General features: G+C 31.4%; 1 protein-coding gene and 2 pseudogenes across 1 annotated transcript in view; 2 read left to right on the top strand and 1 right to left on the bottom strand.

Moving 5' to 3' along the window:
* IL1RAPL2 (interleukin 1 receptor accessory protein like 2) overlaps positions 1 to 13,338 on the top strand; it is a 1,186,660-nt gene that overhangs the window by 311,151 nt on the left and 862,171 nt on the right. The gene's annotated exons all lie outside the window — the stretch shown is intronic.
* LOC111732032 lies at positions 901 to 1,019 on the bottom strand (annotated as a pseudogene).
* Positions 10,416 to 10,534, top strand: LOC111732025 (annotated as a pseudogene).

The following is a 13,338-nucleotide window of genomic DNA, read 5'->3' as shown; positions in this document are numbered from 1 at the left end:
TTCTAGGAACTCACATTTTCCTGCATCTAGTCAACACTGGTTGTACCTAAGAATCACCTACAGAGCCTTTGAAAAAATACCAAAGTTCAGGCCTCTTCAAATTAAAAATATATATATTAGAAATGGGGACTAAGTACAATTAAGAGTTTACTGCTGGTAGAGCTGTTAAGACTGACAACTAATATCAAAACTAAAGTAAAAACTAAAAGTATAAATAAATTGTTATAAGAAGGCAACTAAATTTTTCAGGGAGAAGGCATCAATCTTCAGAGATTTCACCAAAAGTATAGATTAGACTGGGGTCAATAAGACATCACACTAGTTGTCCTACATTTTCTCAGACTTCTGTTTTCCCTCCTTTCTACGACCAATGTTAGTTAGTACTTTTTCTGAGATTCAGTGTAGATTTCTTCTTCTGCTGAGTCCTTTCCTTCCCACCACCACATATATTTGATACTTTTGGAGCATTCTTTTCTAAAGAACCTTTGATGAATCAGACAAAGACACATTTTATTTGTTTGTATGGCAGTGAGAATTACATGCATTCCCAGTTGTTTGTTTCTTTTGTTTTGCTGAACTCTTATACAGCCTATTGATTTTTCTTCAGACTGCTTTGGAATTGACACATATCCTCTTAGTCATTAAGTTTGTTTTTCATGCATGGGCTTTAAATTAGTTCTCAAATGTACTACTTCGTTCTCTTTTTGTCTAAATATCTCAGTATGGTAGCTAGACTACCTGGTTTCACCAACACTGACCCCACTATGGTGTAGCCAATGAGACCCTCACCCTTGGTTTTCAAGAGTGAAGTCTCATTATATTTCATACAATTCTTCTTCTCTGGAATACATGGCTAAAGATTTGCGAGGGAATGAGATGTCTAGAAACATTTTTTTTAAATGCCTACAGCACCTGGTATTTCTAGGTGATCTCTCATCCAAATACTAACCAGGCCCAACCCTACTTAGCTTCTGAGATCAGATGAGATTGGGAACATTCAGGGTGGCATGGCCATAGACTAGAAAGATTTTTAAAGTTATTTTTAAATATTTTTTTTCAATTACAGTTGACTTTCAATATTATTTTATATTAGTTTCAAGTATACAGCATAGTGGTTAGACATTTATATAACTTATGAAGTGATCCCCCCAGTAAGTCTTGCATCTACCTGACACCACATAGAGTTATTATAATATCATCGACTATATTCTCTATGTTGTGCTTTACATCACCATGACTGTTTTGTAACTGCCAATTTATACTTCTTAATCCTTTCACCTTTTTCACCCAGCCCCCCAGCCCCCTCCCATCTGGCAATCATCAGTTTGTTCATTGTATCTATGAGTCTGTTTCTGTTTTTGTTTTTGTTGATTTTGTTCTTTAGATTCCACATGTAAGTGAGATCATATGGCATTTGTCTTTCTCTGTCTGACTTATTCCACTCACCATAATACCCTACAGGTCCATCCACATTGTTGCAGATGACAAAATTTCATTCTGTTTTTCTGGCTGAGTAATATTCCATTGTATATATGCACCACCTCTTCTTTATCCATTCATCCATTGATGGACACCCAGGTTGCCTCCATATCATTGCTATTATAAATAACGTTGCAACGAACATATAGATTCACTTGTCCCTTTGAAGTAGTATTTTGGGTTTGTTCAGATAAATACCCAGAAGTAGGATTACTAGGTTCTTCTTTGTCCTTTGTTATAGCCTTTGTTTTAGTCTACTTTATCTGGTATAAGTATTGTTACCACAGATTTTTTTTTCATTTCCATTTTGATTAAATATCTTTTTCCATCCCTTTACTTTCAGTCTGTGTGTGTCTTTTGATCTGAAGTGAGTCTCTTGTAGGCAGCATGTATAGGGGTCTTGTTTTCTTAATCATTCAGCCATCCTATCTTTTGATTGGAGTATTTAATTCCTTTTTATTTGAAGTACTTATTGATAGCTATATAATTATTTCCATTTTATTTTTCATATTTTTGCTACATATTTTTTCTTTTTCCTAAAGAAGTTACTAGAACATTTCCTGTAATACTGACTTGGCATTGACGAACTCCTTTAGCTTTTTTTTTTTTTCTTTTAATCTGAGAAGCTCTTTTTCTGTCCTATGATTCTAAACAATAGCTTTTCTGGGTAGAGTAATCTTGGATGTAGGTCCTTGCTTTTCATCACTTTGAATATTTTATGCCAATCCCATAAGGGAAATCTTAATGACTGTCTAAGGATTGAAATCATAAGCATGTTCTTTAGCACAGTGGAATTAAACTAGAAAATACCCAAACGTTTCAAAATTCATTAAAACGTTTTCAAATAAAACAAAAATTTAAAGATAATAAACTCCAAATAAGGCTAAAACTTAAAAATAAGACTAAGGCAATACTTATGAAGAAATTTATAGCCTTAAAGATAAATTGATTAGCAAAGAAGAAAGAATAAAATCAATGCACTAATTATCTATCTCAAGTTGCTCAAAGAAGAGTAAAAGTAAAGAAATTTATGAAAGCTAAGAGTTGAAGTAATAAAATAGAAAATAATCATAAAATAAAGACAACCAGTAAAGCTAAAAGTTGATTATCTGAAAAGATTAATAAAATTAATGAAACTTTACCAAGGCTAATCAAGGAAAAAAGAGAAATACAAATTACTAAAAAATATATAATAATTTGCTTTATGGATAATTAAGAATATTATTATATATTAGAATTAAAATAATTATAACATAATTAATATTCCTAAACTATTAGGAAGAAATTTATGCCCAAGATCTTTTTAATTAAAAATTATTGGAGTGACATTGATTAATAAAATCAAATAAGTTTCAAGTGTGCAATTCAATAATATGTGTATATATATATATATATATATATATATATATATATATATATATATATATGTATGCATTGTGTGCTCACCTGCCAAAGTTAGAGATCCTTTCCATCACCAAATAGTTCTACCTACCTCCCCTCTCCTTCTTCACCTTGGTAACCTCTAATCTACAGTCTACATCCATGAGTTTCTGTTTGTTTGTCATGTTTCTTTGTTACTTTCAGTTTTATATCCCACATATGATCATATGGTTTTCAACTTTTTCCATCTGACTTATTTTACTTAGCATGACACTCTCAAGATGCATCTACATTGCTGCAAATGGTAGAATTTCATCTTTTCTTAAGGCTGTGTAATATTCCAGTGTATATATGTACCACCTCTTCTTTATCCATTCATCCCTTGATGGACACTTTGGTTGCTTCCATGTCCTGGCCACTATGAATGATGCTGCTAGGAACATCAAGATGCTTATATATTTCTGGATTTTGTTTTTTGGGAGTAAATAACCAGTAGAGGGAATGCTAAGTCATATGGTAATTCAATTCTTAGTTTATTGAGGAATGTCCGTACTGTTTTTCACAGTGATTGTACCAATTTGCTTTACGACCGACAGTGTATGAGGGTTCATTTTTCCCTACAGCCTCTCCAACACCTATTATTACTTGTCCTGTGAATGATAGCCATTCTAACAGGTGTGAGATGATATTTCATTGTAGTTTTGATTTGCATTTCCCTAATAACTAGTGAGGTTGAGCATCTTTCCATATGTCTGTTGGCCATTTGTATGTCTACTTGAGAAAAGTATCTGTTCAGGTCTTCTGCCCATTTTGTAATTGGATTGTTGTTTTATTGTTGAGTTGATAAATTATTTAGCCCCTTATCAGAGGCACTGTTTGCAAATATAGTCTCCCATTTGACAGTTCCCTCTTTACCTCCTTCCTGGTTTCTTTTGCTGTGCAGAAGCTTTTTAGCTTGATATAGTCCCATTCATTTATTTTTGCTTTTACTTCCCTTGCCTTTGAGGTTAAATTTATAAAATCTTCTCTAAATCCAAGGTCTATAAGTTCAGTATCATGTTTTCTTCTGTGCAATTTTTTTGTTTCAGGTCTTGTATGAAAGTCCTTGATCCATTTTGAGTTAATATTGGTGAATGGTAACAGATAGTCGTCTGGTTTCATTCTTTTGCATGTGGCTTTCCAGTTTTCCCTGCACCATTTATTGACGACACTTTCCTTTCTCTATTGTATGTTTTGGTTCATTTCGTCAAAAATTATTTGCCCATATAAACAGGAATCTATTTCTGGACTCTCAATTCTTTTCCACTGGTCTGTGTATCTGACAATATGCTTAGTATGATTTCAATCTCCTTAAATTTGATGAGGCTAAATTTTGTGTCCTAACATATGGTCTATCCTTGGGAATGTTCCATGTGCACTAGAGAAGAATGTATAAGCCACTGTTTTGGTATGAATAGCTCTGTGAATGTCAATTATGCCCAGTTGGTCAAATGTGTCATTTAAGGATATTTCTTTATTGATTTTCTGTTTGGATAATCTATCCATAGCTGAGAGTGGGGTATTTAGGTCCCCTACTATAATTGCATTTTTTTTCATTTTTTCCTTTTAGTTCTTTTAGTAGTTGATTTATATATTTTAGGGCTCTTTGATTGGGAACATAGATATTAATAAATGTTATGTCTTCTTGATGTATGGTTCCTTTTATCATTATGAAGTGTTCATCATTGTCTCTCTTTACCTATTTTATCTTGAAGTCTATTTCATCACATATAAATATGGCTATATCAGCTTTTCTCTGGGTGCAATTTGCTTAGATTATCATTCTCCACCCTTTCACTTTGTCCATATTTGTCCTTGCAGTTGAGATATGCCTCTTGAAAGCAGCATATGATTGGGTTTTGTTTTTTGGTCCTGACTGCTACTTCGTGACTCTTTATTGGGAGTTCAGTCCATTGACATTAAGGATGATTATTGAAATATAAGTTTTTTTCCATAGCCATTTTATCTTTTGGTTTCTGGTAGCTCTGCATCTCCATTGTTTCTTTGTTCTTCTGTTCCTGTCTGTTATTTTAATTTGTTGGTGTTTTGTGAATTTTCCCTCTGTTCTCTCATTTTATATTATGTGTCTCAGTCTGTATTTTTGTTTTGTGGTTACCATTAAGTTTATGTAAAGGATATATATAATATATATATATACACACACACACACGTATACATACATACATACATATATACATACATACAGTAGATCATTTTCTTCTGCTTGTGCCTTATCTCCATTTCAATTTGTGGACTTAGATCTCTACTTTCTCCCCTATCTGTTTTTGTTGTCTCAGATCATTGCTATATATGGTGAACATTAATTTCTAAGTTGCAGTAGCTGTTATCTTCTCTTTTTATAGTACTTGTTTTTGTCCTTTAACTGTTATGTGATATTTAAGCTTATAATATCCTGTTCTTAAAAAGGGTTTCACTTTTCTTCTTCTGTCTTCCTGTTAGTCATCTTATTTATAATTATGTATTTTTTGTCCTTTTGTTTCAAGTATTTCCTGCAATGCAGACCTTGTGGTAGAAAATTCCTCAGCTTTTGTATGTCTGGAAAGGTCTTTATTTCTCTTTTATCTAAAGGAGAGTTTTGCTGGATATAGTATTCTTAGCTGGTAATTTCTTTCTTTCAATAGTTTGAATATTTCATTCCACTTCTTCCTGTTTGTAAGGTTTGTGCTGAAAAGTCCAACAATAGTCTAATTGGTTTTCCTTTATATATAACTGTCTTTTTTCTCTGGCTGCCTTCAGAATTCTTTCTTTGTTATTAGCTTTTGTCAATTTTAATATGACGTGTCTTTGAGAAGGCCTTTTTGGGTTGAGATAATTAGGTGTTCTGTTTGCTTCTTGGAATCAAAGATCCAGTTTTTTTCCCCTAGGTTTAGGGAATTCTCATTGACTATTTGTTTGAGTATGCTCTGTGTTCCCTTATCCATCTCTTCTCCTTCTGGTATCCCCATTATTCTTATGTCGTTTTTTTCTGATAATGTCAGAAAGTCTGACGTCACCTAGTTTTTTATGTATGCCCAAGATTTTGAAAATTTAGATATATTGTATAAATTGCTTGAAAAACACTACCTAATAAAAGTGTCATAGAAGAAATTTAAAAATTAAATGTCGTATACTTATTTTAAAACAATAAGTTGTAATTTAAAACCTTATTAAAATAAACAGTCTCAGATGTTAAGTATATTAGTGGTGGATTTTTCCACGCTTTTAAAGAAAACATAATATCACTTGTATGCAATTCAGAAAACTAAAAAAGAAGAAACATTTTACAAATTCTTTTATGTTGTTAGCATAACCTTGGCATGAAAACCTAAGAAGAATATTACTATAATATAATATAATAATAAAAGCCATTTCTATAATAAAAGTAAACAAAATTTCTAAACAAAATAGTAGCAAATTAATTTAGCAACATGTATATAAAAGATAATACATCATAATCAATTTGGGTTTATTCCAGGGATGTATGTTTAGCTTAACATTAAAAAAAAACAAGCAAAGCAATTTATTATAATAATATAATAAAGAGAAAGATAAAAACTAAATAATTTCAATAGATGCAAACAAAATTTCAATAGAGTCATAATCATTCTTAGCAAAGTAAATATTGAAGAGCTTCTCCTTAATCTAATAAAGGACAACTGCAATAATTATAGTAAATATTGTTAACAGTGAAATATGAAATATTTTCCTTGTGATGAGTATTGAGATAGGATTTTTTTCTTTCCCTATTATACTGCTAAATTTCTTGTTAAATTTAATATTTAAATTTTATTTAACATATGCTGCTAGTCTTTGTCAGGAAAATAAGACAAGGCAAGGAAAAAATAAATAAAAGTTGGAAAAGAATAAATAGCATTGTTATTTTTTGCAGGCAACATGATTGTATACACATAATTTTTAGATCTATAGATAAAATATTAGAATAAAAAATCCATTTATCATAGTTGCTGATTACAAGGTGAAGTTACACAATGCAACTGTATTTTAGTATGCAAGCAACAAATAAATATAAAATGAAATTCTAAGAAACAACTTTTATAGTAGAATCAAAAACCATCACATACTTATAAAAGAAAGACTAAAAAAATAAGACCTCTACATAGAAAACTACAAAGCATCATTGAGAATAATTATAGATTCTGAATAAATAGAATGTCTTTACCATGTTTATGATTTGGAAGTCTCAATATTGAAAAAAATATATCTACATATATACATATATATATATATGTATATATATTCTTCAAAATTGATTTATAGACAAAAAAGTCACAATAAAAATTCCAGAAGTGTATTCTAGCAATAGCTAATTTACTAGATGGATACATAAATGCAAAGAGCCAAGAATAGATAAGAGAAACGTAAAGAAGGAAAAGTTGGGAAACATTATACTACAAAATAGGAAAATATATTGTAAAGTTATGATTAAAAGAGTAAGGTATTGATGCAAGGATGGACAAAGAGATTAATTAACAGAATAGAGAGTCCAGAAACATATGCAGTAGGAGAAGGGATGATCTTTCCAATAAATGGATCTGGCTTAATTGGATAATTATTTTGAAAACAAATGTATCTTTATCCTTACCTCACATCATAAACAAAAATAATTTCAGATAAATTTTAAATTTAAATTTGAATTGCAAAACAATAAAGCTCTCAAAAATAATAAATTCTAGGTGAATATCTTTATAACTTTGTGTTTTGCAAATACTGTTTAAACAAGACACAAAAAACACTAATCATAAAAGAAAATATTGCAAATTGCACCTCATTAAATCTTTTAAAATTATGTTTATCAAAAGACGCTGTTATGTGAGTAAAAAGAAAACCACTGAGTGGGAGAAGACATTTGCAATAAATATATATGACAAGACTTTCAGCATTGTACATAAAGAATATATAAGGAACCCTATCATATTAATAAGAAAAAGAGAATGCTCAATTCTAAAAGAATTTAGTAAAAACTTTAAGCAACCATTTTGCAAAAGATGACTTCAAATAGCCAACAAGCATATGAAAAGATGTTCAACAATATTAGTCATTGGGAAAATGAAAATTAAAACCATAATTAATCACTAGATATACACTAGAAGAGATAAAATTTAAAAGATTGATAGCACCAAGTATTGGCAAAAATGTTGCACAGCTTGAACTCTCACATACTGTGTTTGGAAGTGTAAATCAGTATAGCTACTTTAGAGAATTTTAAAGAAGGAAAAGCGGAGAAATAAAAGCTGGCAAATTTTTGAATGCTAGTCATATGCACATTCCATGACCCAGCAGTATTTCTCCTATCCAAGAGAAGTGAGCTCATATCTGCATCAAAAGCCAAGGACATACATGCTGATATTATTTTCATTCACAACAACCAAAACTTTACTCAACAAAAAAGTAGTAAATTGCAATATATTAAGCAGTGGAATACTACATAACAACAAAAAACAATAAACTACTTATAGCCAACAACATAGCTAAATCTCATAAGCATAAAATATATAACAAAAGAAGCGAGACACAGAGTGCCTCTTGTATGATCATATTTATATGAAGTTCAAAAGAGATAAAATTAATCTTGATAATAGAGGTCATGATATCTTGTAGGGATACTAAGTGGAATGGTGTACAAGGCACAGTGGAGCTTTCTAGAATGTTGGTAATACACTTTATCTTCTTTTGGGTGGTAGTTACATTTATTAATATCTGTATCTGTCTATCTAGCTATCTATCTACTTAAGGTTTATACACTTTTCTGAATATATGTTGTACTTCAACAAAATGTTTACCAAGAAAATAGACCAAGACTGAAATGATGGAAGAAAGGGAGTGATAAGTACTGACAAAGCAATGCAGAAACAGAAAACAAATGCAAAATTTTGTCTGGATATGTATATTCACATTACTAAAATAAATGCTTTTTAATGAACAATGGAATCCTGCAGATCATTACTGATATAAAGAGAATGAAAAACTGCCTTTGTGTTAACTGAGAATTTGGGGACTTTATCTATGAACAGAATCTGGCTTCACATTATAATGATATAATTGAAAACACTTTATCTCCATAATGTGGGAAACCAATGCCCTTCTGTGTTATTTCTGTGTGTTATCATCTTTGTGTTCTTATCATCTGTGCTTCTTTTTAAAGAAATTCTCTGGTTTAAGATGGTAGTTTGAATAACATTTTTTTTTTTTTACCATCTGAGCCTACATCACCCTATTTTTTCATTCTAATCTCTCTCTTTCCCTAGTAATCTTCCAGCTTTATATTGGTAAACCACATTTTGCCATCTGACATCCTGAACCCTAAGAGTGATGTGAATCCTCTTTAAATCACATGTAAAGTTTTCTTTACTCTTTGTTGAATGTTCTTGGATTATTAGCAAGACTGCAAAAGTCTTTGGTGCATTTAAAGTAAGTCATAGAAAAAAATGTGTCAACTCTGTTATTTAATCTAGGATATTGAAATGGTTTAGACCCTTTGGGGGTATAAAATATTCTTTGTTAATATTATAACATAGGAGAGAACCAAGATATCTGATAAAGCAAAAGATGAAACTGTCCGTGGTAAAAATAAGTAGTTGTTTCCTAGTTTGTGGAAAGGAGAAAGGGAAGAAGAGGACTATGAAAAGGTCAAGGTCTCTCACATTCTTCAGATGTCCAGGAAAACTATTAATTTCTAATTAGATTTCTGATGTTATATTTAAGAGGAGCAAACTAACTCATTTCAAAAGAAGACCCCTTAGGTAGGTTGTGGTACTGGGTGAAAATGCAACTAAGAACTCCATTTTATTATTGTCCTACCAAATATTAGTAGTAGCACATAAGATTTTGCCTCAGGCTGTGCTTTCTAGGGATATCAGACTAAGATAGAGACCATTTATATAAACTTAAAAATCAAAATATTTATACTTATCAGTAATAAAATTATTTTAAAAACATGCATGGTTCAGTTACACATCAATGCCAGAATAGTGGGTACTTCTTGGGTAAAGGGATTAGGGAATGCTTTAACTTTATTGGTGATATCCTAATTATATAAAAAGAAAGAAAAATCTGAAGAATATATGATAAAAATGTGTTTATGTTTATAAATTCTGAGTGAAAGACACATTATATATATATGTGTATATATATATTAGATCAATCCTATTAATAAGTGGACAAAGGAACTGAACAGACACTTTCCCCAAAAAAGACATACAAATGGCCAACAGACATATGAAAAGATGCCCAAATTCACTAGCAATAGAGGAAATGGAAATCAAAACAACAATGAGATAATCCCTCACACCTGTTAGAATGGCTATTATCAATAAGACAAAAAATAACAAGTGTTGGAAAGGATGTGGAGATAAAGAAACCCTCATGCACTGCTGGTGGGAATGTGAATTAGTACAGCCACTATGGAAAACAGCATGGAGCTTCCTCAAAAAATTAAAAATAGAGCCACCATATGACCCAGCAATCCCTCTTCTGGGTATCTAAAATATTTAAGAACAGTCTGCGGCCATGCTACTCTGAACAATCCCGATTTTGTCTGATCTCGGAAGCTAAGCAGGGTCGGGCCTGGTTAGTGCTTGGATGGCAGACTACCTAGGAAGACCAGGTGCTGTCAGCATAAAAAAATAAGAGATTGTAAACTGACAAGGTCCTTGCAATCTGTGAGGTCAACCAAGGGTTGCCTTGCCTAAAAAAAATAACATAAAAAATAAAAATAAATAAATAAATAAATAAATAAATGATTTATGAACATTTGTTAGTAAAGATATGTGAACCCTATGTTCATTGCCACATTATTTACAGTAGCCAAGACATGGAAACATCCTGTATCTTTTAATGGATGATTGGATAAAGAAGTGATATGTATATACCATGGAATACTACTCAGCCATAAGAAAAGATGAAATATTGCCATTGCGACAACTTGGATGTGTTGAGAGTGCCATGCTAGGTAAAGTAAGTCAGATGGAAAAAGACAAGAACCATATGATCACTTATATGTGGGATATAAAACTGAGAACAACAAACAAATAAAACCAATTCATAGACACAGGTAACGGAAAGGTGGTTTACTAAAGGGAAAAGGGGGTGAGGGAAAATGAAATGGGTTAAGGAGGTCAAATATATAGTGATGGAGGGAAATTAGACTATGGGTGATGAGCATGCAACACAAAATGTAAATGATGTAGTATAGAATTGTACCCTTGAAACTTTTATAATGTTATTAACCAATGTCACCCCAATAAATTTAATTAAAAGAAAATAAAAGAGATAATTAAAGCCTATAGTCTTTAAGAGCCACTCCAAATCTAATTTTATTTCACCTAAGAAAGGAAGAATTCTTTAAATTGTTATGTAATGCACAATGCCGTAAAATTCATCCTTTGGCATGCATAATTCAGTAGTTTTTAGTATATTCACAATGTCGTGTAACCATCACCATTTTCTAATTCCAAAATATTTTCATTACCTCAAAAGCAAGCCTATTACCAGTCATTCCCCATATTCAGCCCCACCCCTCCTGCTCCTGGCTCCTTGAAACCATTAATCTACACTTTCTCTGAATTTGCCTATTCTGGAAATTTCAAATAAATGGAATCATACAATACCTGGACTTTTGTGTCTGGCTTCTTTCACTTAGCATAATATTTTCAAGTTTCATACACGTTGTAGTATTTATCTATACATCATTTATTTAAGGCTGAATAATATTCTTTTGTACGGATATAATCACATTTTGTATATCCATTTATGAGTCGATGGATATTTAGATTGTTTTCATGTTTTGGCTATCATAAATAGTACTGCTATGAACGTTCTTATATAAATTTTCATATAGGCTTATGTTTCATTTTTCTTGTGTATATACCTAGAAGTAGAATTGCTGAGTAATATGGTAACTATTTTACTCATACAAGGAAATGTCAACCTGTTTTCTGAAGCGGCTGTAATATTTTACATTCCCATCAGTGATGTATGAGTGTCTTAATTTCTCCAATCCTCACTAACGCTATAAGTCTTCTTGATTATAGTAAACCTAATGGGTTTGAAGTGGTATCTCATTATGGTTTTGATTTGTATTTCCGTGATAGCTAATGATGAGAATCTTTTTATGTGCTATTGAAGAAAAGTCTATTCAGATCCTTGGTCCATTTTAAAATTGGTTTATTTGCCTTTTTATTGCTGAGTTGTAAGAGTTATTTATATATTTTGGATACATGTCTCATCAGATAAATGATTTTTAAACATTTTTTCCTCATTCTGTGGGTTGTATTTTTCACTTTCCTCATAATGTCCTTTGAAGCACAATTTTAATTTTGATGATGTTCAATTTATTTTTTTCTTTGGTTGCTTATACTTTTTGGTGTCATATCTAAGAAACCATTGTCTAATGTAAGATCATGTAGATTAACCCCTATGTTTTCCTTTATAGTTTTTTGTTTGTTTGTTTGTTTTTAGTTTTAGCTCTTATATTGAGGTCTTTGTCCATTTTAAGTTAACATTTTTGTGTATAGTGTGAAGTGGTGGTCCTAAATTTATTCTTTTACTTATGGGTATTGAGATGTCCCGGCCCCATTTGTTGAAAAGGCTATTCTTTCCCCATTAAATAATTTTGACATTCTTGTCTAAAATCAGTTGACTCTGCCAGCAACAACCAGTGGTATCTTCTTTTTTTTTGACTGTGGTATTTACTATATTACTACTATCTTCATAGTCTTCTTTATCATCTGTGTTGTTATTTAAAATTACTTCTTTTGAGGACAGAGATAATGAGTTATGAATATTTATATTCCCCAAAGCACATTGCCCGATATTTTGTATGCACAATAGGTTTTAGGTTTGTTGAATGAACGTTGAATGGATGAAGAGAGTTTAATACTTTCCTACCCTATTGTCCTCAATTCACAATTTAAAGTGTGACTGAATTTTTCCACCTTTATTTCCCAACAAAAATACATAATTTTGAAGATATTTAAGGAAATATAAAAATAAATGAGAGTTACCTTATATATGAACCCCTTCACTTCTAATCTCCAAATTTTTTCTTCTCCATAAAGTCAGGAATGCTTCCTTTGTAACTTGAGTGCCCCCCGCCCATGGAAACATCTTTATTTCTCTTTTCTACTTTGTAAAATACAACATAATTTAATTATGACTGGCACATTATTTTTTGTTACCTTCTTAAGAAATATGTCAAATGACATTGTCACCACTCAAGGGAGTGTTTGGTTACTTGCAAGCACCAGAACTAGTTCTCTAGTATTTGATGAAAACAGATGGTAGCATTTCCAAACTCAAGGTGTATCTCCATTCTACAGTGTGGACAGGAGCAAAGGCAAACTCAATATTCAGGTTAACATTTGATTCGATTTATTATAGATTATTAGCCCAGCTTGAGGATTTGCCAACAATTGTCTTGTG

This window comes from Pteropus vampyrus, unplaced genomic scaffold, assembly GCF_000151845.1.
Source record: "Pteropus vampyrus isolate Shadow unplaced genomic scaffold, Pvam_2.0 Scaffold419, whole genome shotgun sequence".
Classification (NCBI taxonomy): domain Eukaryota; kingdom Metazoa; phylum Chordata; class Mammalia; order Chiroptera; family Pteropodidae; genus Pteropus; species Pteropus vampyrus.
Note: the sequence above shows the minus strand (reverse complement) of the source record. Positions and strands in the feature narration are given on the sequence as shown.